General features: G+C 45.4%; 1 pseudogene; it reads right to left on the bottom strand.

Moving 5' to 3' along the window:
- Window positions 1-7,280: 7,280 nt before the first annotated feature.
- LOC123428906 lies at window positions 7,281-24,439 on the bottom strand (annotated as a pseudogene).
- Between the last annotated feature and the right edge of the window lie 3,213 nt (window positions 24,440-27,652).

Raw genomic sequence — 27,652 nt, 5'->3', positions numbered from 1 at the left:
ATTAATGTAATTTATTAATTAATTAGAGACTTAATTAGTGATGCAAATAATTAATAGTAGAAATGTTTTTTCAATCGTATCTATCTGTACTCTTAAAGAAGGAGTTTTTTTTACATAGTACACACAAGTGTTCATTTACACGTGCATACACTCACTCCTATAAACGCACACACACCCAACTTTTATGAGCACCTACAAGAGACTAAACCCGCATATCATCTTGAGATTTACAAAATCGTCGTAGGCCTCGTCGTCGACGGAACGTCTTCTTCCACTGAAAACGTATCGCCGGAAATCCTGAAATAAATTCAGTAATAATGCAAACACCAAGATTTGAACCCTGATGGACTGGTGGTACCACTGTCCCTCTAACTATCCAACCAAAGGTTGGCTTGCTACTACTAAAGGAGTTGCTAGCCTGGCACACATGTTTTTTTTGTTTGGTCTATTTTTCTCTCACGTTAAACCATACCCTCCCGCTGGTTTTTAACTCCCTCCCATTAAGAAACCATATCGATTCGTCCAATCAACCTTTCATTTTTTCGCACTTGATTTGGCAGGTGCCAATTTAATTCAATCACCAAAATACCCGTGACATATATTACGAGCGAAACAGGGAAGGCTCCGCGTTTCACTCCAAGCTTCGTCAAATCATGCCCCTCTCCGCTCTATTTACGTAAGGTAATCCCACAACAACCATGATTTTCTGTTTTTTACTCCATTTGGTTTTTGGGGGGTGATCTGCGCCGGTGCGCCGGTCCAGATTTTCGGCCGGCCGCGCGCGGGCCGCGGGATCCACCAACCCCGCGCCGTCCGCACTGTTGGATCTGCATGCAACATTTTTCTTTCTATGCAACAAAATTTCGATGCCATGCAGCAAATTTTTCAACGGCTGCAACAAAAAACAAAAATTGTAGCAAAAAAAATATCTACGTGATCGTAGCAAAAAAACGAAGCTGATGGTACGTGGTAGCAAAAGTCAAACGCCGGTTGTAACAAAAATTTACGTGACGTGTATGCAACTTTTTAGTGAACGGTTGCAGCAAAAACATGATGCCGGTTGTAGCAAAAATTAACACGGTTGTAGCAAAAAGTAAAAACATCGATTGTAACAAAAAATCCGACGAACTAGAGTTGCAACCAAACTTATATGCAGCTTTTTTACCGAGACAAAAATATAAGTAAAAAAACGCTTGCAGCAAAAATAACGCAGGTTGCAACATTTTTAGACGAAAAATGTTGCATCCATTAACCGGAGAAGCGCGCGGCTGGGAAAAATGTTACAAGGCCAGCGCACGCCAGGAGGCGACCGGCGCGTTCGGCCGGCGCGCGGGTGGAAAACCATTCCCTTGGTTTTTCTCATGCTAGCTTTGGCAGGTGGTAATCAGGATTCAGGAATCACATGACGCTACCTTCTTTCACGTAAACACATGACGAGCAGTCTAATCCAAAGGTTTCTCATGTTTTGCCGATTCCGTACCTTCTTTTACCCTACCATACCAAAAATACTCGACGCCAAATCACAAATGCAATCATTGGTCTTCCAACCAACAATATGTGTGGAAGCATGTCTGGAAAATATATTAAGTCAGATCACCTTCCTAAGAAAGGACGATTTCCCCCGATGATCTTCCAAAACAAAAGCATATTTTCCACGATAACAAATCACATATCCTACACCACACTACACCATTGAATCAATTCGTCCGCAGCATCCTCCATTGCCCGTCCATCCTTCTACTCCTCCGAGCCAATCAACACAACTAGCGCACCGAACACCACGATATATAAGCATGAGTAGCCCCTCAATGTAAGGAAGTGGTCTATGTTAAGTTCATGTTTGTACACAATCAGGTGAGAAGAGCTCCATCCGCTCCACGCCAAGCGCACCTCTCCGTGATGTTTGTGTTGTGCTGGCTTCCATCCCGCTCCAAGACACATGCTCGTCATTGTCGCTACATGCGAGATGGAGTCAAGCGGTGCCACCATTGCGACCAAGCGCTGCAAGTGGACGATATGGAGGACCTTCCGGCTGTCGTTGGTGTCAAACGACAAGGTGGGTAGTGATAGGATAGCCGTCGTAACTTCAGGTCTGTTTGCTTCAGTGTGCCTTTTCTTTCTTTTTTCCTTCCGCATCACCTCAGTTTCTTTAACTAAACATCCATCGAAGAATAAAGTGCTCTGGATTGAGAAGGTTGGAGAGTTTGCTATAAGAGGCAATATACTCTAGGGTCCACAGTGACCAAATTATTAAAAAAATCTCAAGACTCTAGTGCCGTCGTGCTGTACACAAGATAATTAATTGACATCAAATAATTTTAGGTTTGTTCTTGAATTTCATTCATGTTGTTCATGGTTTTTTCTTATAATCAGATTAAAAAATTCTGATGGTTCATGTTATTGTCGATATTATGTACCTTTTCTTCTACTTTCTTCATCTCAAAATAAGTGACTTAACTTTATATTAACAAGAAAAGTCTTTCGAACCAATAGCATGTGCCACGTATAAATAGACCACTTATGATATTAAGGTTAGTTAGACTCTTTGTAATGAACGCTATCTTAAGTAGTTTTATGTGTGCAATTTCATGCACAACTTTTGATTTGAAAGACCGATATTAATTTATTACTGAACTTAATTTAAAAAATTTAGTTGGCAACTACTTAATTTATACTATAAACTTTTTAAAGATATACTTACCTAATAATACACTAGAAACCACATTTAAGTTTTTTTAGAAAATATGCTTTGGGAAGCTCTATCAACACACACAACATATATATATATATATATATATATATATATATATATATATATATATATATATATGATATTTAAAGAAACATGGACGCACACCTCTCCCCATCATACGGAATGTATCAAATGTTTCGTATAACTGAATGCAGTTACTTCCACTTTTGTTTGGTATGTTCTAGATAATATCTATCATACCGAAGTGTATATACACGTAGTATGTAATATATAAAATATTCAGATAGTATATATATATACACTACTTTTTAGATAGAATATACCATATTTTTAGCATACTCCTTTTTATGAATAAATATGTATGTATTTCGCAAATATAATAAAAACTAGATTCAACTTATAATTTTTTTCATTTAACTCATTTTAAAGTATTTTATATACTTAAAATAATAAATTAATATATATACTACCACATGATAGTATATAAGACATGAGTGTGGTTACACCCGGTATATATCAAAATAAACTTTTGTTAAGATAAATAACGTAAATTTACCATAATTGTATGGTTGATGTACATTACAACCATAGGACAAAGAATGCAATAATTAATATGTAGCAATGTTGTTGTGTGACTAATTATGCCAATAAGTGCAGAACATCGGACTTGTTTAGGTTGTAGTCTAATGAATAATATGTATAGACGAATATAAAAATTTAGTATAAAATTTAATTATTTTTGATTTCGCCTCGGGGCCCAAATTTTTTTTGGACCAGCCCTGACAACGCCATCACCTCTTAGCAATGATCGACCGCCAAGGCGAGGACGGAAACTGATTCTCCACCAGTATGTGCCATGATCATTAGCGCGACGGCAATCCTTCGGTCGCACCCGCTCTTCAATTGCCTCAAGGCTGAGGATGATCGCCGTCCCCGCCATCTTCACCATCGTGGCAAGTGTCGGATCGCTCATGTCATCCTTGTCTTCTTCTCGTCCGTGTCATTATCGTCATGTTCCTCGCCGGAGTGCGTAGACGACTTGGAGTAGCAGCAACACGTGGAGGAGCATCACATCCCCTTCCCGCATGGTTTCCGTGTGCATGCGCCACCCTTCCTCATATGAGGATCGCTACGCCGGCGCCACCGCCGACAACCTCGGTTGCATGATTCCATTGGTCCTTGTCAAAACTCATACGCGATAGCCCGATTGTATGATGCGCCTACTCGTAATGTATCCAGTTTAATTGCAATGTAAATACGCTGTATCATGTGAACGCTCAGTCCCTTATCAAGTCATCATGCACTGTTGAACTCGTCGTGAGTTCCTTATCAAGTCATCGTGCACTGTTGAACTTGTTGTTATGTAAATATGCAATTTTCAGTCAATATACGCACATGGTGTAGTCGAAATCGTTATTGTCATCGGTCTGATAGGCTGGTTCACTCCACAACACATGTAGGGGAAAAGAGATCGAACCCCTAGTCTATTGGCCAGATCATCGTTACCGATACTATGATGCACAAAATGCTTTCAAGTGGCATGAGTATCCATCTAGGATGCACCATTATGACAAGGTTTCTGGAAGGTGTTAGTAAGTCAGATGAAATTGGAATCACCAATCAATTTAGTGAGGGCTAATTATCCTTTTGCCCTCAGTGGTGTTCATGTGCTCAGTTTTACTCTCAGTTGCGAATCGTCTTCAGTTTTGCCGCTAGACTGTGCGCAATTACTATGACAAGGCCAAACAGACAGTTTTGAGTCCATTTCCTCTATTGGCGTTAGTTGTAGTGGGTCCAGAGCTTACACGTGGGACCGCATGGACGTGGGTCCGAAGCTTACATGTGGGACCGCGCAACAACGTCCGCAAATCTATCCTAGTGTTCTAAGCGGGCCAATCGACGCCACTCTATCCCGTTGCCGCCCGGTCGTCCTTTGCCGCCACCAGCTGCGCTGCCGCGGCCGTCCTGCTCCATCGCTACCTGCTCCGCCCGCCACCTTCCTGCGATGCCACGGGTGGGGCGCCCGCCACCTGCTCGACCCGCGACGTGGCCTCCTTCCGTGCGCCCGGACGGAGCGCTGATAGGTGAGGGGCTGGTGCACACAGAGGAAGTACGAGGGTGAACACCAAGGCGAAATGGCGAGTGGCGGCGACCCCGGAGTATTTGGCGAGGCAGGCATCGGGCCGGAGATCCGCCGGGTCCACGACTGGGTTCCCAAGGGATGTTGGGCCTCCAAGCGCAGAGTTTTGTAGGACAGTAGCAAATTTCCCTCAAATGGATGCCTAAGGTTTATCAATCCAGAGGAGGCATAGGATGAAGATAGTCTCTCTCAAGCAACCCTGCAATCAAATAACAAAGAGTCTCTTGTGTCCCCAACACACCCAATACAATGGTAAATTGTATAGGTGCACTAGTTCGGTAAAGAGATGGTGATACAAGTGTAATATGGATGGTAGATATAGGTTCTTGTAATCTGAAAATATAAAAACAACATGGTAACAAATAGTAAACAACGAGCAAAACGTTGTATAAATGCTCAGAAACAAGGCATATGGTTCATACTTTCACTAGTGCAAGTTCTCTCAACCATACTAACTTAGTTGAATCATATATAAATCCCTCATGTGCGACAACGAGTTCACTCCAAAGTCACAAATAGTGGAGAACAAACGAATAAATTATTATAGGGTACAAAACCACTTCAAAGTTATATTTTCTAATCAATCTTATGAATTATATTTTCCGCCGGAGGTCCCGCTCCTGCTGCACAAGGACGGCGACCCCCAGACACGCATGGGTTGTTGGCGGCGCTGGCACGGTCGGCAGAGGAGGCTGCGTGGGCGGCTGCGGGGGAGGCCTTGGACGTAGAGCAGGCCATGGCGCTGGAGGCGGCGGCGGAGGAGGAAGACTCGCTTATGAGCAGCAGCAACAACGACGACGTCGACGGCGACGCAACGGTTATCGACTTCACGGGAGAGGATTAAATTAGGTTATTTTTTTATAAAATTTCATTCGAATCGATGTAATCTCTCCTTAATAATAAAGCACCGACTACTTCTGTCGTCCGTCGTGCCACTTTTACAAAAAAGCCTCTGACCTTTCCTGAAATCAATCTACGGTCCGGATTTAAGTCAAAAAACCAATCGTTTTTTTTACATTTTACATAAACCCCCCTATATTTAATCGAAACTAACCCGCGGTCCCGATCCGGTGAAGTCCAAAATATAAGTTGATTTCAAATTGCCCTAAAGTTGACTATAATTACCCACCAATGTCACAAGTCATAGAAAACGTTTCAAACAGGAAAATCTCTGAACTGGGCCGGCCCATGTAGGCACCTCCTATATTACGCTCTGGCCGTTAGAAAAAGATGCAACACACCTGTTTGGGCCTGCCCATCCATGGGGACCTGTTTTTTTTGGTATAGTATTTTTTATTTTTCTTTTCAGTTTCATTTTCTTTTTGTACTTTAAATAATTTAGAACTTCAAATAACTTTTCTTAATTTTAAGAAACAGAGAATTTCGAAATAAAATATTCAAAAACATAAATTTTTTGAGAATTCAAAAACTACTCAGGAGTTTTGAAAAATGTTTGCATATACAAAAAAATGTTTAAATTTTGAGAAAATATCCATAAAATAATTTTTTTAATGATTGTAAACAAAAGTCCGCGTAGAAATCTGAAAAACAGTTCGTGCCTCTGTTTTAATCTTGTTTTTTATTTTCATTTTTCTGTTCCATTTTTTAATTCAAATACTTTAGAACTTTGAAAAACTTCTGCAATTTATAAAACTGAGAATTTTGAAATAAAAGTTTGAAGAAAACATAAGCTGTTTGTGGATTCAAAAAATGCTCGGGATTTTTGTAAAAATATTCGCATATTCAGAAAAATGTTCATAATTTTGAGAACAATGTTGGTGAAATGAATAAAAGTCCATGACTTTAAAAAAAAAGTTTGTGTATTATTTTTTGAGTGCAATTGAAAAAAATGTTTGCTAATTCAAAAAATGTTCATGCATTTCAAGAAATGTCCTAAAATTTTAAAAACAGAATATGATCAGCATCATTGGAGATTTTAATTGTTTTTCTCCCATTGCAAAGCACGGACCCTTTTGCTAGTATATCCTAAAAACGAATGGAATTTGAATTGTTCTTTATAATTTGCCTTCTACATTAGATCCACTGTGATTACCATACTAACAAATGCTCAAAAGTAATTGCACATGTAGAACGGACGATTATAGTCCTTCGGTGTGCGAGAAACCCTCCGATCAACGCCCGCCCGACACCGCGAACAGACGAAGATCGGCATCTCCACGCGCGCCGGGCTCTGGATCTGCGAGGTGGCGTAGGAGCTTGAATAAGACATCGAGCTTGGAGCCGAAGGGGATCTCAACGTCACCGCGCCCTCCACAACAATCTTCCCATTGTCGTGCTCTCTCTCGCCCGCTCTCTCTATCGACAATGGTCACCGCTACTCTCTCTATGGCCCGCGCCCAGCTCCTAGGTACCAATAGTGGTCACCGCCGCTCTCTATGTCACCCGCGCCCCAAGTCCCCAGCCTAGCTAATTGTTGCTCACAGCTGCGAGCTCCGGGGACGCGCCGCCGCTTATATCGCACACCCACGGCTCTCTGTTCAACGGCTCTTTGTTGGGTCCCACAAGCCACGAGAGCAACAGTTTGATCGTGTAGCGCGTCTCTGCTGCCTGGTCCCACCTGTAAGGACCGATTCAAAATACTGACCTGACGGAGACGACAGTGTTCATGGAATGAGTCGGTGCGGACAGACTAGGGGCAAAACTAAGCACGATTCACAACTGATGGCAAAACTGAGCACAAAGACACCACTGAGGGCAAAAGGATAAGTAGCCCATTTAGTGAAGCATGGTCCGCTTGAGTGTCAGGATAACAACCCACAAATGCATCAAAAACACAATGAAAAAAAAACTCAGTTGCTGTGCAGACAATGCTCTCCTTTGGCATCACCTTGTAAGCAACTAACTACATTGAAATAATCTGTTGAGTCAAATATGTGCCGCACACACTCAACTTGAAGATCATTGGTTCTTGAGAACCCCACATCATCTAGAAAATCCTTTATAAGTTAGAACATAACAGATTTTTATGTGACTGATTATATCATGTTGATATATGTACTGTATAAACAAGACCAAAAGGGTATTTTTAGTTTTGATGTCAGTCTCCTACTAATACAACAGCACAAGTTCAAATGTGAGGCAGCAAGAGTAGGACAAGGTCAAAAATAAGGTCAACCAACCAACATGTCAGCAAGGGAGCAAGAGAAGGACCGTCCAATCCCAAGCATCCTATCCAGCACAGAGCACAGCTGTGTCATACTCACATGTGTGCACTCCACTGGACCTTTTCTGCAGCCTATCCAGCACAGAGCACAGCTGTGTCATACTCACATGTGTGCACTCCACTGGACCTTTTCTGCAGAATGCCTAGATTGTTAGCTCGTCTAAGCCGCACTCGTCGCTAGTTCAGTTAAGTTTAGAATAAGCTAGGATAGTTAGTTTGCTTCCACCTTGTTTTCAGCTAGGTTAGTTTTGCTTTCGGTTGCAGCGCCAGGAGACGCGGGATGTGCGATCTCTGGCGGGTTTGTAGCGTCGACCGAGGGTGCTCGAGGACGTGGGATGGCATGACCTAGTAGCTGAGCATCACTCGCGGCATGATCGGATCTCAGTGAATAAAAGAGAAAGAACAGAAAAGCTGCAGACAGTTCGCAGTGCAAAAACCCTCTCCCTCTCGCCATTGTCTCGAGCTCCTCCTCTTTCCAGACTTAGCAACAATAATTGGCATCAGAGCCAGTCAAGATCGATGGCTGGGGACGAGGGAACCGGCAGGACACGATCGGCGGCGGCGGCGCCTCGCAAGGAGACGCCGGCAACGTTCATCAGGATGCGGGCGGCGTCGATCAGCAAGGCAACGGCAAGGGGGGTGATCGCGTGGGACGACGCGACTCCAAGTCCCCCGCTCCCCGTCGCAGGGTGTCACTAACACCCCCGCCGCGCCGTGGACGCCATGGCGAACTGGTGGTGCGCGAGCGAGTGGTGAGGGAGAGCGGAGGCTCTGCCCAATATCCGACAGTCATGCGCACTAACTACGTCGACTGGGATATGGTGATGAGGGTGCAACTGCAGGCCCGGGGTCTGTGGGAAGCCGTGGAGTACGGCGGCGGGGACCCCGATGATCGCGCTGCCCTAGCTGCGCTGCTCCGCGCCGTGCCTTCGGAGATGATTCGTGCTCTCGCCGGCAAGGACTCCGTCAAGGAGGCATGGGAGACGCTGAGGACGATGCGCATGGGGAGCGAGCGCGTTCGGGAGGCCAAGGCGCAGACACGTCGACGCGAGTTCGAAGAGATACGCTTCCGCGACGGTGAGTCCATTGAAGATTTCTCCCTCTGCCTGACAGCGATCGTGGATGAATTAGAATTGCTGAGCGATCCTGTGTCGGAGTACCGCGCCATGCTGAAATTCCTTCGAGCGGTGCCGCGGAAGTTCACACAGATGGCTATGGCCATCGAATCCTTCATCGACCTGCAAACGCTGTCGATCGAGGAGCTGTGCGGCCGTCTGCAGTCCGTCGAAGAGGTTTACGCCCTCGACGACGTGGACCGCGGGGTAGGCGAGCTGCTCCTCACAGAGAGGGAGTGGAACGCGCGCCAGCACCACCAAGGCCAGGGCTCCTCCTCTGGCAACAGGGATGGCAAGGGGCACTCCGGCCCGCGACCGCAAGGCGGGGAGCGGGGCGGCGGGCGCGGCGACGGTGGCAAGAAGGCCTCCGGCGTGAAGCGAAAGGGCAAGTGCCGCTATTGCAACATTCCTGGCCACTCGGCCAGGGAGTGTCGCAAAGCGGAACGTGATCGCCAGAACCAGGGTGAGGTGGCGAACCTCGTCGAGGCGGACCTGGAACCGCCAGCGCTCCTGCTGGTGACGATCGAGGAAAGCCAGTCGCCGGACTAGGCGACGTCAGCGATGGACAAGGTGCGCGAGGAACCAGCACGCGCCCAGGCCGTCTTTCTCAACGAGGAACGCGTTGTCCCGGTCACCACGGGAGCGCGCGGTTCCTGGTACGTGGACACCGGCGACAGTAGCCATATGACAGGAGCGCGCGACGCTTTTGTCTACCTTGACGAAATCGTGCACGGCTCCGTACGTTTTGGAGACTGATCTCTCATCACCATCAGCGGGAAGGGGTGCGTCATGTTTCGTTGCACCAACGGAAGCCAGCGTATGCTTGCCGACGTCTACTTCATCCCCAAGCTGCGTGCCAACATCATCTCCCTTGGTCAACTGGACGAGAACAGATGCAAGTCCGTGATTGAGGTCGGGCACCTCTGTGTGTTCGATCAACGGAGGGAGCTTCTCATCAAGGTCAGGCGGACAGCAAACCGCCTGTACATCCTGCAGTTGGAGCTTGCTGCACCAGCGTGTCTGCTGACAAAGATGGAAGATCCGGCGTGGCTGTGGCATGCTCGCCTCGGGCATCTTCACTTCCGCGGAGTAAACGCCATGTCCAGGAGGGGCATGGTTCGCGGGATGCCTCACGTAGACCACATTGACAAGATCTGTGATGGATGCACAATAGGGAAGCAGCATCGCCTGGCGTTCCCGCGCGCGAGCCCACATCGCTTAGATCGCACCGTGGACCTCGTGCACACCGATCTCTGCGGCCCGATCAAGCCGGCGACTGCAGGCGGGAACTAGTACTTCCTGCTGGTCGTCGACGATTGCAGCAGGTACATGTGGCTGGAGGTCCTCAAGTCCAAGGACGAAGCGTTCGGGCGCTTCAACAAGATTCAGGCCCAGGCCGAGGCGAAGCAGAATTGTCGGCTACGGGCCTTCCGCTCTGACAGGGGCAGCAAGTTCAACTCCGGCGAGTTCAAGGCTTACTGCAAACAGAACGGCATCTCCCACCACACCACCGCGCCGTACTCACCGCAGCAAAATGGGGTTGTGGAGCGTCGCAATTAGACGGTGGTCGAGATGGCACGATGCATGCTCAAAAGCATGGGGATGCTGGCAAAATTCTGGGGGGAGGCTGTCAAGTGTGTAGTGTATGTGCTGAATCGAGCGCCTACTAGGAGCCTTGCTGGGGTAACACCCTAAGAGGCTTGGAACGGGAGGAAGCCTACTGTCGAGCACCTGCGCACGTTCGGTTGCATTGCGCACATGAAGAAGACTGGCCCAGGGGTGACCAAGCTCTCTGACAGGTCCACACTCACTGTGTTCGTCGGCTACGAGGAGGGCTCCAAGGCTTATCGGGTGTACGATCCGGTGGCGAACAAGGTGCTCGTCACCCGTGACCTGGTCTTCGAGGAGCGCCGAGCGTGGCCCTGGACTGTCGACGAAACGACAGAGCAAACGCCCGAGGCGTCGTCGTTCACGGTGACCTACACCACCGAGACCGTAGAACACATAGTCGACGGAGGAGGGGAGTCCTCATTGGCGCTCCCACGGCGCTTCCCCGAGCCTGCAACCCCTACTGACGCCGCACCTGCCCAGGGCGCAAGGCTGTGCACACCTCCAACCCACGATAACACCTTGGATGCAGCAGCGGACCTGGATGCACCACGCCGCTACAGGCGCATCGAGGATGTGTACGGCACCACCAATGCTGTGCGTGCTCCGACGGAGATGCCCGAACCTGAGTTCGAGGATGACGAGCTCGGGATGCTGTGTCTGGTCGCAGCTGACGAGCCGGTGAGCATCGACGAAGCACTCGCTTCCCGGTGTGGAGGAAGGCGATGGAGGAAGAGATGCAGGCCATTGCTGACAACAACACATGGTCGACAGCAGCGGTGCCTCCCGAGTGCCGCGCGATCGGCCTTAAGTGGGTGTTTAAACTGAAGAAAGATGCAGACGGCAATGTGGTTAAACACAAGGCAAGGCTAGTGGTAAAAGGGTACGCCCAGCGACAGGGGGTGGACTTCGACGAAGTATTCGCACCGGTGGCTCGAATGGAGACAGTCCGCGTGCTCATCGCACTTGCCGCGCACTCTGGATGGGAGGTTCATCATATGGACGTCAAGTCGGCCTTTCTGAACGGCGACTTGGCAGAGGATGTCTACGTCCAGCAACCGGAAGGCTTCGTCAACCCAGATGATCCACGGGCTGCTCTGAAGCTCACCAAAGCCTTGTACGGGCTGCGTCAGGCGCCGCGTGCATGGTATGCCAAGCTAGACGCATACCTACACGAACTGGGCTTTGCGCGCAGTCCTCTAGAGCACGCCGTGTACAGACGCGGTGAGGGAAGCTCACTCCTCCTGGTGGGAGTCTACGTGGATGATCTGGTCATCACGGGTGCAGACAGAGATGAAATCAAGGCGTTCAAGGCCGAGATGCAGCGACTCTTCAAGATGAGCGACCTTGGGTTGCTGTCATACTATCTCGGAATAGAGGTGAAGCAAGAGCGCGGGAAGATCACTCTCTGCTAGAGAGGATACGCTGAGAAGGTGCTCGAGCGCGGTGGCATGAGCGGCTGCAACCCCTGCGGGACACCGATGGAGGTTCGCCTGAAGCTCAGCAAGGAGGACGGAGCACCACCGGCGGATGCCACAAAGTACCGCGGCGTCATCGGCAGCTTGCGCTATCTGGTCAACACGAGACCAGACATAGCACTCGCCGTTGGCGTGACCAATTGCTACATGGAGGCGCCGAGCACGCGACATTGGACGGCCGTGAAGCAGATTCTCAGGTACATACGCGGTACTTTGCATTATGGTTGCCGCTACAAACGAGGGTCAGGGGAACCCTCTCTGGTGGGATACAGCGACAGTGACCACGCCGGTGACGAAAATGATCGTAAGAGCACTTCCGGCGTGGTGTATTTCCTCGGCGGCAGCATTGTCACCTGGACCTCGCAGAAGCAGAAGGTGGTGGCGATTTCGTCGTGTGAAGCTGAGTATGTTGCCGCAGCGGCAGCGACATGCCAGGGGGTGTGGCTTAGCAGGCTCGTCGCTGATCTCACGGGACGATCTGCGGAGAAATTCCAGCTACTAGTGGACAACAAGTCCGCGATCGCCCTGAGCAAGAACCCGGTTCACCATGACCGGAGCAAACATATCGACATCAAGCATCATTTCATCCGTCAGTGCATCAAGGAGAACAAAGTAGAGGTTGATCACATTGGCACTGATAACCAACTCGCCGACATCCTGACCAAAGCATTGGGAAGGATCAGGTTTATGGAGATGCGGGAGAAGCTTGGAGTCGTCTCGGTGCAGCAAGCTTAAGGGGGTGAATTGTTAGCTCGTCTAAGCCTGCCGCACCCGTCGCCAGTTCAGTTAAGTTCAGAATAAGCTAGGATAGTTAGTTTGCTTCCACCTTATTTCCAGCTAGGTTAGTTTTGCTTTCAGTTGCAGCGTCAGGAGACGCGGGATGTGCGATCTCTGGCGGGTTTGTAGCGTCGACCGAGGGTGCTTGAGGACGTGGGATGGCACGACCTAGTAGCTAAGCATCACTCGCGGCATGATCGGATCTCACTGAATAAAAGAGAAAGAACAGAAAAGCTGCAGACAGTTCGCAGCGTAAAAACCCTCTCCCTCTCGCCATTGTCTCGAGCTCCTCCTCTTTCCAGACTTAGCAACAACATAGATCACATTGGCAAAAACCTTAGCATCTAAATCGACTCCTTTCGCTAGCATGTCATCAAACAGACTCAAAGCCTCTCGAACAGTTCCACTCCTAACCAACCAGTATGCCAGATGCGATACGGGCTCCGTAGGGTAGCCATCGTCGATGTGCCTGACCAGATTGGCAGCCTCGGGTCTCCTCCCAGACCAAAATAGGCAATCGACCAGAGTGTTGTATGTGATTGCGTCTAGGGCAATCTTCCATGCGTCGACGTCAGAGAACAAGAACCCGAGCTCGCCTCCTTCCCAGTGTCGTGGAACTTGTGGATCAGAATGTTACAGGTCACGATGTCCGCCATAAACCTATTGTAGCTGAACACGGTCTTGACAAGCTGGAAGTTGCCGGCTCGACACATTGGGTGTTATGGGTTTCTTGAGCAGATCGGTGAACAACCTGATGACACACATCCACATCATCTTCTTGGAAAATGATCCATGACTGTGCTGTAGTTCACAACGTTGACGTCGAAGCCCAGCTCTTCGCACCGCTCCAGCACCTCCTTGGCCACCCACGTATCTAGATCCTTTGCGACATAGTCCAGCAGTATGTTCAGGATGAGCTGTAGCCCCTTGGCGACCATGATTTCCAGCTGCCAGAATGCGTCCTCGTTGTTTCCAGACCGGAAGAGCCCAGCAATGTTGGTGTTGTAGGTCACCGCGTCCGGCACCCACCAATTCAAGACACTGTCGTCGATAACCCTCTGCACGACATGGAAGTTCCCGACCCTGGTGTGTATTGAATATCATACATACTGGAGTTATATCCATACAAACCATCAGCACCATGTATAGTTCGAGAGCAGAATGAGAAAGCAGCGATAGAAATGGCATATTTGAAAATACCTGTAATAACTAGATGCCTTGGGCTGGCAGTCATCAACGAGCTCAACAGCTTCCTCGAGCACAACATCAATTTCAGCCTCTTCACCGTCACCAGCCTCATCCGACAGGATCTCGGCTCAACCAACAGAGAGATTCAACAGAACAAACCTCCAGTAGAAAAACTAATCCTTTGCTAATAAAGCCAAGTCTTGCCACTGCTCAACAAGAGGGTCTTTGATTTGATTATGCACGGTAGACACAATTATGCATGAACTCCATATGTCATCACATGCTTAATAAAAGGATCTCACAGAGCATACAGATCTAGCCAAGAGCTTCAGATTTGATATCTTGCCACTGCTTCACCAGTGCTTCTGCTTCTTGAAGAGACATCCTTTCTTTTGTTAAGCTTCATGTAGTAGCCAACACAACCAAAAGTCCAAACTGATAAAAAGGACTAGGCAATCCACATATACACTTCAACATCTTTAACAGCTATAGCAGACACACCATTAGTACCAAGAGACAGATCACTTCACTTCTCAAATGGAGCCTATTGTTCAACCAAAGCATTTTGTTCGCCAAACCACAACCCAGGTTCTGATTCGCAATTAATTGAACTAGGAATATGAAATATCTAATAAATCTTACACGACATGTGCTTAGCTACATCATAGTGAAACAAAAGTTGTACACTAATTTTTGACTCAGAGAAGAATGATCAGGTATGTGTGAATCAGTGTGAGGATATACATGTAGCAGCCTACAATTATAAGTGATCCTACACATGTATGATAAACTAAAACTAAAGCTATCTAATGACTAATATACAACACAAGAATACACATGTAGTTCCTGCAAAGAAAAGAATAAAGGTGCAGGTGATACTTACATGTTCAATTAATCAAAGGAGGGGGTTATCCTCCTTTTCCAAAAAAATGACTGCCCACATCGTCATCACATCACAGTGTCAACTTGCACCATCATTTATCTCTTTGTCAAGTCATGACATTTCCAATACCACTTTTATCATTATGAAAAGATTTAACACCCTCCAAAATAGTGGGATCACATTAGTACCTAGAGTTGATACTCTCCCAAACCACTTTCATCAATATAATCATCATAAATAGGAGGCATTCTATCATCATAATAAATTTTCTCATCAAAACTTGGGGAACTAAAAATATCATCTTCATCTAGCATAGCATCCTCAAACTTGTGGCTTTGCATAACATTAGCATCATGGATATTCAGAGAATTCATACCAACAATATTGCTATCATGCTCACCATTCAAGGATTTTATGCCAAACATTTTATTGAATTCTTCTTCTGTCAATTGAGCACAATTTTCATTTCCATCATTTTGAAGAAATAAATGATAAAGATGAATGATATGGGACCACCATAATTTCATTTTTTGTAGAAAAAATTATAAACCAAACTAGTGATAAAACAAGAAACTAAAAGTTTCAGTTGCAAGATCTAAAGATATACCTTCAAGCACCCACCTCCCCGGCAACGACGCTAGAAAAGAGCTTGATGACTACTACATAACTTTATTCTTGTAGACTATGTTGGACCTTCAAGCGCCGAGTTTTGCAGGATAATAGCAATTTTCCCACAAGTGGATGACCTAAGGTTTATCAATCCGTGAAAGGTGTAGGATGAAGATGGTTTCTCTCAAACAACCCTGCAATCAAATAACAAAAAGTCTCTTGTGTCCCCAAGACACCAAATCCAATGGTAAATTATATAGGTGCACTAGTTCGGCGAACAGATGGTGATACAAGTGTAGTAATGATAGTAGATATTGATTTTTGTAATAGGAACAATAAAAACCAACAAGGTAGCAAGTGTAAAACAGCGAAAAAACGTTGTTGCAATGCTTGAAAATGAGGCCTAGGGTACGTACTTCCGCTAGTGCAATCTCTCAACAATGCTAATATAATTGGATCACATAACAATCCCTCAACGTGCGATAAATAATCACTCCAAAGTTCATGTCTAGCGGAGAACATACAAAGAAATTGTTTGTAGGGTACGAAACCACCTGAAAGTTATTCTTTCCGGTCAATCTTTCCAAGAGTTCGTACTAAGATAACAAGTTGTCCTTTTCGATCGATCTATTCAAGAGTTCGTACTAACATAACACCATATGATACACATCAAGCAACTCTAATGTCACCTAGATACTCCAATGTCATCGTGAGTATCCGTGAGTTGATTATATGATATGCATCAAACAATTTCAGATTCATAATACTCAATCCAACACAAAGAACCTCAAGTAGTGCCCCAATATTTCTATCGGAGAAACAAAGACGAGAACGTGCATCAACCCCTAGAAGGATATTGATCACAAGTGGAATTTATTGGAGAGAATCAAACGCAACTCTCAAGATTGGGAGCTGGAGGAAGGTAAGGACTCAGGTATGAATTTTCAGTTTGATTGCGTTAAATCTTTTGTTGAGACAAACACTTCTAGAGATTTTAGCGCTAAGTATGAACTTGACTCTGAGATAGTAGCTTGTATGTGAATCTTTTGCTGCTCATGTTGAACTTCCCAAAGAGAAGTGGTTTAAATATCATCCTCCTGTAGAAAGCAACATAGCCAAAACCAATCTAGTTGAGGAGAAAATCATAGCTTTTAGTGATCCTGTTGTTCCTTGTGCTTACACTGAGAAACCACCATACCCTGCTAGAATGAAGGATTATTCCAAAGCTCCAAGTGTGATACGTAGGGGTTACATTAGACCACTTGCACCCCCTGAGGAGATTAGAGTTGAACCTAGTGCTGCTATTATCAAAGATCTCTTAGCCGAAGACATGGACGGGCATGTTATTAAATTCTATGAGGACTCTGCTAGAATTGCTAAACCTCACGCGAAAGACAAGCACGGACCTGTAGTTGGCCTGCCCGTTGTTTCTGTTAAGATAGGAGATCACTGCTACCATGGTTTATGTGATATGGGAGCTAGTGTTAGTGCAATACCCCGTTCTCTCTATGATGAAATAAAATATGAGATTGCACCTACTGAGATAGAACCCATTGATGTCACTATCACGCTAGCTAATAGAGACACTATCTGTCCTTTGGGAATTGTGAGAGACGTAGAAGTCCTGTGTGGTAAGACGAAGTATCCTACTGATTTCCTCGTCCTCGGTACTGCACAAGATAGCTTTTGTCCCATCATATTTGGTAGACCCTTTCTCAACACTGTCAATGCTCACATTGATTGCATTAAGCAGACTGTCACAGTAAGTTTCGAGGGTGTGTCTCATGAATTTAACTTCTCCAAGTTTGGAAGACAACCCCATGAAAGAGAGTCGTCTGGTAGAGATGAAATCATTGCTCTTGCCTCTATTGCCGTACCTCCTACGGATCCTTTAGAGCAATATCTGCTTGAGCATGAAAATGATATGCATATGGAGGAGAGAGATGAGATAGATAGAATTGTCTTAGAACAACATCCTATTCTCAAGAATAATCTGCGTGTTGAACTACTTGGGGATCCTCCCCCACCAAAGGGTGATCCTGTGTTCGAGCTTAAATAGTTGCATGATACTCTTAAGTATATGGCTATCTTGATGAGAAGGAGATATATCATGTCATTATTAGTGCTCTCCTCTCAGAGCGCGAAGAGAAGAAGTTACTAAAAACTCTGAGGAAGCACCGCGCTGCTATTGGATATACTCTTGATGATCTTAAGGGTATTAGTCCTACTCTATGTCAGCACAAGATTAAAACCGATCCTGACTTTAAACCAGTTGCTGGTCATCAAAGGAGATTAAATCCTAAGATGAAAGAGGTCGTTAGAAAAGAAATATTAAAGCTTCTGGAAGCAGGAATCATTTATCCTGTTGCTCATAGTGATTGGGTAAGTCCAGTACATTGCGTACCTAAGAAGGGAGGTATCACCGTCGTTCCTAATGATAAGGATGAACTAATTCCACAAAGGATTATTACCGGCTATAGAATGGTGATAGACTTCCGGAAACTGAACAAGGCAACCAGGAAAGATCATTATCCTTTGTTGTTCATCGACCAAATGCAAGAAAGGCTATCAAAGCAATTATTCAGGTTTCTCGCAAATACCTGTTGCACAATCTGATCAAGAGAAAACCACTTTCACCTGCCCTTTAGGTACCTTTGCCTATAGACGTATGCCTTTTGGCTTATGTAATGCACCTGCCACCTTCCAAAGATGTATGATGGCTATATTCTCTGACTTTTGTGAAAAGATTGTCGAGGTTTTCATGGATGACTTCTCTGTTTATGGGTCTTCCTTTGATGATTGCCTCAGCAACCTTGATCGAGTCTCACAGAGATGCGAAGAAACCAACCTCGTCTTGAATTGGGAGAAGTGCCACTTTATGGTTAATGAAGGTATCGTCTTAGGACACAAAATCTCTGAAAGAGGCATTGAAGTTGATAAGGCTAAGGTTGATGCAATTGAGAAAATGCGTTGCCCCACAGATATCAGAGGTATACGAAGTTTCCTAGGTCATGCTGGTTTCTATAGAAGGTTCATTAAAGACTTCTCTAAGATTTCTAGGCCTCTTACCAACCTCTTGCAGAAGGATGTTCCTTTTGTTTTTGATAAGGATTGTGAGGAAGCCTTTGAAATACTTAAGAAGGCTTTGATAACCGCACCTATTGTTCAACCACCTGACTGGAACTTGCCCTTTGAAATCATGTGTGACGCTAGTGATTACGCTGTTGGTGCTGTTCTAGGACAAAGAGTTGACAAGAAGTTGAATGTCATTCACTACGCTAGTAAAACTCTAGACAGTGTCCAAAGAAACTATGCCACTACGGAGAAGGAATTTTTAGCAGTCGTGTTTGCATGTGGAAAGTTCAGATCTTATATAGTTGACTCCAAAGTCACTATTCACTCTGATCATGCTGCTATTAAGTACCTTATGCAGAAGAAGGACGCTAAGCCTAGGCTGATCAGATGGGTTCTCCTACTACAGGAATTTGATTTGCACGTCGTTGACCGAAAAGGTGCTGACAATCCTGTAGCAGATAACTTGTCTAGGCTAGAGAATGTCCTTGATGACCCACTACCTATTGATGACAACTTTCCTGATTTGCAATTAAATGTCATCCGCACTTCACTTTGTGCACCGTGGTATGCAAATTATGCAAACTATATCGTAGCCAAATACATACCACCCAGTTTCACCTATCAACAAAAGAGGAAATTCTTCGTTGATTTGAGACACTACTTCTGGGATGATCCTCACCTTTATAAGGAAGGAGTAGATGGTGTTATTAGACGTTGTGTGCCTGAACATGAACAGGGACAGATCCTGCAGAAGTGTCATTCCAAAGCCTACGGAGGACACCATGCTGGAGATAGAACTGCCCATAAGGTATTGCAATCAGGTTTCTATTGGCCCACTCTCTTCAAGGATGCCCATAAGTTTGTCTTGTCTTGTGACGAATGCCAAATGATAGGGAACATCAGTAAGCGTCAAGAGATGCCTATGAACTATTCACTTGTCATTGAACCATTTGATGTTTGGGCTTTGATTATATGGGACCCTCCGGAGTTCCAATGGGTACACTCACATCTTAGTTGTTGTGGATTACGTTAGTAAGTGGGTAGAAGCTATCCCCACTAAAAATGTTGATCACCACACCTCTATTAAGATGCTTAAAGAAGTCATATTCCCAAGATTTGGAGTCCCTAGATACTTGATGACTGATGGCGGTTCACACTTCATTCATGGTGTTTTCCGCAAGATGCTAGCTAAGTATGATGTCAACCATAGAGTTGCATCTCCTTATCATCCTCGGTCTAGTGGTCAAGTGGAGTTGAGTAATAGGGAGATCAAGTTGATCCTACAAAAGACCGTCAATAGATCTCGAAAGAACTGGTCAAGCAAACTTGACGATGCACTATGGGCTTATAGGACTGCTTATAAGAATCCCATGGGCATGTCACCGTATAAAATGGTTTACGGTAAGGCCTGTCATTTACCTCTTGAGCTGGAACACAAAGCTTATTGGGCAATCAAAGGGCTCAACTTTGATTTCAAACTTGCCGGTGAGAAGCGGTTGTTTGATATCAGCTCGTTGGATGAATGGAGAGCCCAGACATATGCGAATGCCAGTTTGTTCAAGGAAAAGGTTAAGAGATGGCACGACAAACGAATACAGAAACGAGAGTTCAATGTAGGTGATCATGTCTTGCTATACAATTCTCCTTTGAGATTCTTTGCAGGCAAGCTTCTCTCTAAATGGGAAGGTCCCTATGTTGTCGAGGAAGTATATCGTTCCGGTGCCATCAAAATCAATAACATAGAATGAAATTTTCCTAGAGTGGTAAATGGGCAAAGAATCAAGCATTACATCTCTGGTACTCCCATAAATGTTGAGACTAATATCATCAATGTCATAACTCCAGAGGAGTACATAAGGGATGTTTATCAGCCTGTTTCAGACCTTGAAAACGAAGATGTATCTGTTTCGGCAAGAAATTGGACTCCGATACTTTTTCAATAGGAAATTTCCTCAGTTTTGGAATTTTTGGAAAATTAGGAAAATAAAAGCAGTCCGGAGAGCAAACAAGGAAGCCACAAGGACCCACTCCGCCACCACCCCCCTGGTGGCGGTGGGCAAGCTTGTGGGCACCTCGTGTGCCTCCCGGACTCCGTTTTCTTGCGGAGGACTCCTTCTGGCCTAGAAAAAAAAATCAATATATAGTCGCCCGAAGGTTTTGATCTCCGTATCACGCAGTTTTCCTCTATTTTCGTTTCGAGCTTGTTGTGTGCCGCAGATTTAGAGAAAAGATGTCTCAGGAATCTGTTGGGGAGAATGATCTTCATCAAGTTCATGAGGAAGTAGATGCTGACCTGAAAAGAGTAGAAGTTACGGAAGCCAGGGACCAAGCTAAGGAGAAAACCCAAGCTAGGGAGGAAGTTCAACCTTTGTTCAACATTGAAGACGTTGAAGGAATAGACTTTCTCAACCCTTCTTCCACATGCTGTCTCCATCCTTGATTGAAGTCTTGAGGTTTTGCGAAACAACTCGTGCTCGCAATATTTCTCTTTCTCGTGAAGTTGTTTTGCTGGAAAACCATGTCACAGATCTCAAAGGTATAAATCAAAGGTTGATAGCTCTCTTGGAATCAAAGGCGACAACAACACCACCACCACCACCACCAAAGGAAGACAACTAAGCATTGGTATGGGCAATCCCCTTGGCTTCTGCCAAGCTTGTGGGAGTTGCCCTGGTATCGTATCACCTTTATATCTTTTGCTTTTACCTTTATTTTAGTTCTTTCCTTTTCATTTTTTATTTCTTCTTTTAGAGGAATGAGTCTTTAGTTTTTAGTTTGAGTATTTTGCTTTTGTCTCATTCAAGCTTATGAGCTATATAATAAAGAGTGTCATAGTCAAGGGCTTTGCTTTGTGCCATGATCAAAAGTATGAAAAGAACGATAGCATGAAAGATCATGAGACGATCTTATGGAAAGTGATAACTTCACATATGACAAGTATGATGATTGAAACTTGTTGAGAATAAATTAACATAGACCTCAGTCATTGTTGCAATTAATAAGAAGTAATAAGGAAAGAGAGGTTCACATATAAATATATCATCTTAGACACTTTTTACAATTGTGAGCACTCACCAAACTATTACATGCCTAGGAGTAGATGTTGGACAAGGAAGACAACATAATGAATTATGTTTGCTTGGTTCCAAAGAATGTTATATGATTAGAGATCCCTTAGCATGTGACGATTGCTTCCACCTCATATTAGCCAAAACTCCAGCACCAAGTAGAGATACTACTTGTGCATCCATAAACCTCCAACCCAGTTTTGCCATGAGAGTCCACCATACCTACCTATGGATTGAATAAGATCCTTCAAGTAAGTTGTCATCGGTGCAAGCAATAAAAATTGCTCTCTAATATGTATGATCTATTAGTGTGTGGAAAATAAGCTTTGTACGAACCTGTGATGAGGAAGACATAAAAGCGACAGACTGCATAATAAAGTTCTTCATCACACGAGGCAATATAAAGTGACGTTCCTCCGCACTAAGAGGACACACATTCAAACCTCAAAAGCGCATGACAACCTCTGCTTCCCTCCGCGAAGGGCCTATCTTGTACCTTTACTTTTTACCCTTGTAAGAGTCATGGTGATCTTCACCAATTCCCTTTTTGCCTTTGTATTGGCTACCGTCACATGCTTGGGAAAGATCTATATTCATATATCAACTTGGAGTCGAGTACTCATGCTTTATTATTGTTGACTTTACCCTTGAGGTAAACTGTTGGGAGGCAAAACTATAAGCCCCTATCTTCCTCTGTGTTCAGCTGAAACTTTGACACCATGAGTACCACGTGAGTTGTAACAATTGTGGAAAACGAAAAAGATGATTGAGTATGTGGGTTTGCCTTACAAGCTCTTATTTGACTCTTTCTAATGTTGTGATAAATTGCAATTGCTTCAATGACTATGGACTATTGTTGGTTACTTCTCGGTAAGATTTTTGCTTCATGCTTTGCTTTGTGAAGGAATTGTTACTTTCCCATAAGAATCTTTATGATATATTGATGTTCTATGTGTGATCATGATGCCCTCATGTCCGTATTATGTTTTACCGACACCTTCGTCCCCAAACATGTGAACATGTTTATGGAACTTGGTTTTCGCTTGAGGACAAGCGAGGTCTAAGCTTGGGGTAGTTGATACGTCCATTTTGTATCATGCTTTCATGTTGATATTTATTGCTTTTTGGGCTGTGATATTACTTGTGGTACCATATTTATGCCTTTTCTCTCTTATTTTGCAAGGATTATTTGAAGAGGAAGAATTCAGGCAGCTGGTATTCCACTACAAGGAATATGCTAGTACACGACGCTATTTTTTCGTTGCTACATCGTCACGGTTTTTCATTTACGACGATCGCACGACGAAAAACCAAGCGTCGAAAACGGAGCGTAAGAAATGAACAGCAACGACGTTTTGGTCAAAATCGTCGTAAATTTACGACGATTCCTGGATCGTCGTAACCTTTACGACGATCCTAAATCATCGCTGGCAATCAAACCCAGTCCTACGTGGCAAAATTACGATGAAATCAAAACGTCATGGCTGAAACCAGCCCAACCCATTTCAATTGATCACATGGGCTGATTTTATTTTTTTGGGCTTTTTCTTATTGGGCTTCTTTTTGGGCCTTAGCCTATTTACAGTCACTTTAGTATTTTTTTCAATTTTTTTGTATCATTGTAATTTGGGCCCTGGCCTTTTAGTGACCAAATACATTTGGCCCAGTTTTAGTTTTGGCCTTTTGAATTTCAGTTTTGTGTGTACGTCCCACTTGTCATGTTCTTCTCATAATTTGTCCCATATGTCAAGAAGTTCTGGTCAGGTTTTCATTTCACATTTTCAAATCGCATACGATATGAATATTTCAAATAGAGCAGAAAGAACATGTGAAATTCATCAAATTAACACGAAGGTAGTATATTACAATTTTTCCAATCTGTTACAAAGCAGATATGCCTATTATTACAATATATAATATGCATTCTTGGATAAGTAGAGCTTCACACAATTGGCTTCAAGGCTTCGTACTTCAACTTTCTTAGGCCTGGAGGTCCTGTAGAAGAAACAACCATATTTTTAAGAGCTACAAGATACAGATCAAGAATAGAAACAAGGCACAAAAACTGCATAACAGTTACAATACAGCTATTTGTTTTAGTTCGTACTACTACTGTACTAATACTGCCAGGCGATGACGACGCGGCCTTGGGCGCGGCGGACGGCAGCACGAACGTGACCTCGGTGGCCATCGCCTGCTTGCACTGCGGGAAGCAATCAGCGTCAAAAAAGGGTGCACAGATCGAACTCACAAGCCAACAAGGGGAAAACGAAAAAACAAAAAAAGGTAGGGATTGAAAGAAGGGAGGAGCAGCGACAGAGGCCGCGTCCGCTCACTTGCCACGGCGATGGCACGCCACCACCATTGCTCCCGCCGCCGTACACCACCGCAGCCGTCCCTCCCGGTGCCGAGACCTGCAAACAGCCACGCACGCACGCCACCTCGATCAGTTAACCAAGCATATACATACAACCAGCCAACCCCGAATGTTTACTGCCCTACGAGAAAGCGCCTATGAACTTGTGGCGTGTGAGGGCGGTGGTAAGGGCCCGGTGGCGGCGGCGGAGGCGGGCGCGCAAGTCCCTCCTTTTCTAATGCCATTCACGATATGCATCCACGATGAAAATGCTTCCCCATATGCATGCACGATGAAAATGCCATTCTATAACGCACTTTTCTAATGCAGAATCTGGGCAACTGATGGAGCAACCCAGTTCGAGTCGACATGGTATTCATGAGGTAATGTTGCATATCTAGTCAATATCTATGACCATGGTTAATTTTCGTCCAAGCTAAAGAAAATTATCCCTACTTATTTGCAGGGCACCTATCCTGCATCCATTCCTCAACCTTCACGGTCATTGGATTACCTTCCTACGAGAGTAGCTTGTACACTATCACAGGGATCTAATGTAACTAGCATGGACTTTCATCCTTCACATCATACGCTACTACTAGGTACCATCAAAATCTATAATTTACTCTCTCTCTCTCTCTCTCTCTCTCTCTCTCTCTATATATATATATATATATATATATATATATATATATATATATAGATGCAGACGCAACTTTGCAAGTAATAAAGTTGTTTCATGTGATTTGGCTGTATATTAGGATTTTAACACCTTATTAATTTTCTTGTCATGATTACTACTCAAATAGTTGTATCTGCTAATGGTGAATTTACACTTTGGGACATTGGTACACACCAGAAGCTGGTCTCTAAGCCCTTCAAAGTCTCGGACAGGCAAGCATGTTCAACACAATATCAGGTAACTGAGCACATTTTGAAATTCGCGCTCCTCTTTGGTTTTAGTTGTAGGCATGTTCTCATATTATATATATGTTCTCGCTCCTCTTTGGTTTTAGTTGTAGGCAGTAACATGTACTACATACCATAACAATCTGCAGTATACATTGGAGCTGAGCTGGTACGACAAGTCTAATTTCTGATCGGTTGTTGCGGTTGCCGGTCGTTGGAGTCATCAGAATTCAGACAGATAAGCTCTGATTAGCCTAGGACCAGATAATGCAGTTCATTAATTAACCGCCACAACCTCCTGGAGACACACAGCTGCCTTCCAGCTCGATCATTGTGTGTCTGCTCACCTAAGTTAGTTTCATTGTCGATACAGAGCATACCCCAACTGTGTGTCAGGTGTACAACTAATTCATATTTGGCCAATTTTTTGAAACTACTCCCCTTGGATACCATAGACGAGCAGAGCAGGTAGGTTTGAAGAATTCTCTTCAGCTTATATAATACAGTACTACTCCATCGTGCAGCGGCGACCCAGCTATGAATCAATTAAAACTACTAGAATTACTAATAGTCTGTTCTGGCCCAACTAGTAAGATGCGATCTCAAAAGATAAATAAACATGTAAAGATCCGAAAAGATTAGATGAAAAGCGAGGCCTATAGTACACAAAAAATGCAGCACTCATAATCTGAAGTCTGAACAACTCCCTGCATGTAAGCACACTATACCAAATGCCGGGCACATTGACGATTCTCCAAGGTTCAGTGAATACCACAACGATCAGTAGCAGAGCTAAATATTAAGAGATACATATGCATTTAAAAAAGGGGGTATTCGGCGGGAGTTACCATCGGAGGGGGAGCGGTCGCGGAGCTAGGAGGCGAGGGTGCGGGAGAAGGTGCGCCAGTTGCGGCCGGAGCCTAGGAGGCCGTGGAGGACGAAGGCGGTGGCGGTGGGCGGCTTCTCCAGGGAGAGCTGGATCTCGTGGAAGGCTCTCCAATTCCCGCAAACCATCCATAGCCTATACGGTCAACGTCATGCAAACAAGATACAGTACATCAGATGGCTTCTAAAGGTAAACACGCAGACGCCACATCGAATCTGCGCGAAGGCTCCAGCGAGATAGGATAACGAGATCGAGCCCCAAATCACCTGCTGCTGATTTGCGGCGCCGACGGTCACCAGGGCGATGAAATGCCTTAGCAGCAACACAACAGTGAACTGCACGGGCAAAGCAGAATTCAGACAGAGCTCAAGCCCATTCGTACCTGAAGTTCTGAACCTTGCATTGTGGTTCAAAGTCTCGGTCAGGGGTGTACCGTCACCGTCACCGACCGGCACCAGGCAGCACTTCTGCCGGCGGCGCTCGCGCACTCGGCGTAGGCCTGGTCGCCGGCCACCGCGTCGAGCCCGATCAACGGGGCATCCTCCGATGCCTCGTAGTCCAGCCTTGGGACCTCCAGGTTCCCTCTGCACCACGAACAACTGGCTAACGTGTGACGGTGATGACATGATTCAATATTTGACTCATTTGCAAGGCTGCATGAGTGCAGGACACGGCTGTACATATGTGAAAATGGAGGGCATCTTTCTTATCTTCCATCTCATGGGGAGAATAATCAGGACAAGGTGTGAAGGTGGTTCGCACGCGGTGTACAACATGGCTTCCAAAACAGCTAGACCGAATCCACGTACCAGTCGGCGGTTCTGTCGATGATCATTTGTTCATCGCCCTGGTGACCGTCGGAGCGTGGTGGAGATCCAGTTCTCGAAGACCTTGTGGTGGATCTTGGTGGTGATGTCCTTCCACAGGCCCGGCATCACCTGCTGCTGGAACGACGACAGCGCGTACACCACCGCCTTCATTCGCCGTTGCGGAGGCAGCCGCGGATCCTAGCGGGGGAGGAGGTTTCTCCGAACCTAACGAGCGGGGGGAGAAGGAGGACGGGGAGGCAGGTCGGTCAAGTAGTGGGGAGGGGAGAGGCTGGGAGCGACGCCCACCATGACCGATGACAACACGACGAGGTATGAGGGAGCGACGCGGGGCAGTGTGTGGCGGCACCGATGTGAGGGAAGGGATTGGATCGGGGAGCTGGAGAGGAAGGAGCTCGGGAGGAAGGGAGGAAGCATAAGAGAGGAAGAAGGGAGGCGGGGGGGGGGGGGGGGGGTGGATAAAAAATGCAAGGAGGACAAAACTAGGGTTTCATCTATAGAGTAGAGGGCTGCCGTTGGATCCGGGATCATCCAACGGTCCTTAATGCATGATCCGCGTGACATCCTCATGGGCCAATCAGAATGGAGTAAAACACTATGAATACGCTATGACCATCTAAATTGGTTGTAATTAACTGAAAATAAGTTCTTTTCAGAAAAACATTTTCTATTTTCGAGTGACAAATATGATTTTCTGTGAAGGACCTTGTTGACACCTCATTTTGTCATGGAAGAAACACATTATTAATATGTATTCAAATGAATTTTTCATTTTCTTTGGACAAAAAATTCATTTTCCATCTTTCGAGTGCTCAAAATGAGTTTTCCAGTTCATG

Source organism: Hordeum vulgare, chromosome 2H (assembly GCF_904849725.1).
Source record: "Hordeum vulgare subsp. vulgare chromosome 2H, MorexV3_pseudomolecules_assembly, whole genome shotgun sequence".
In the NCBI taxonomy this organism is placed as follows: Eukaryota; Viridiplantae; Streptophyta; class Magnoliopsida; order Poales; family Poaceae; genus Hordeum; species Hordeum vulgare.
This window is presented reverse-complemented; position numbering and strand designations above follow the sequence as displayed.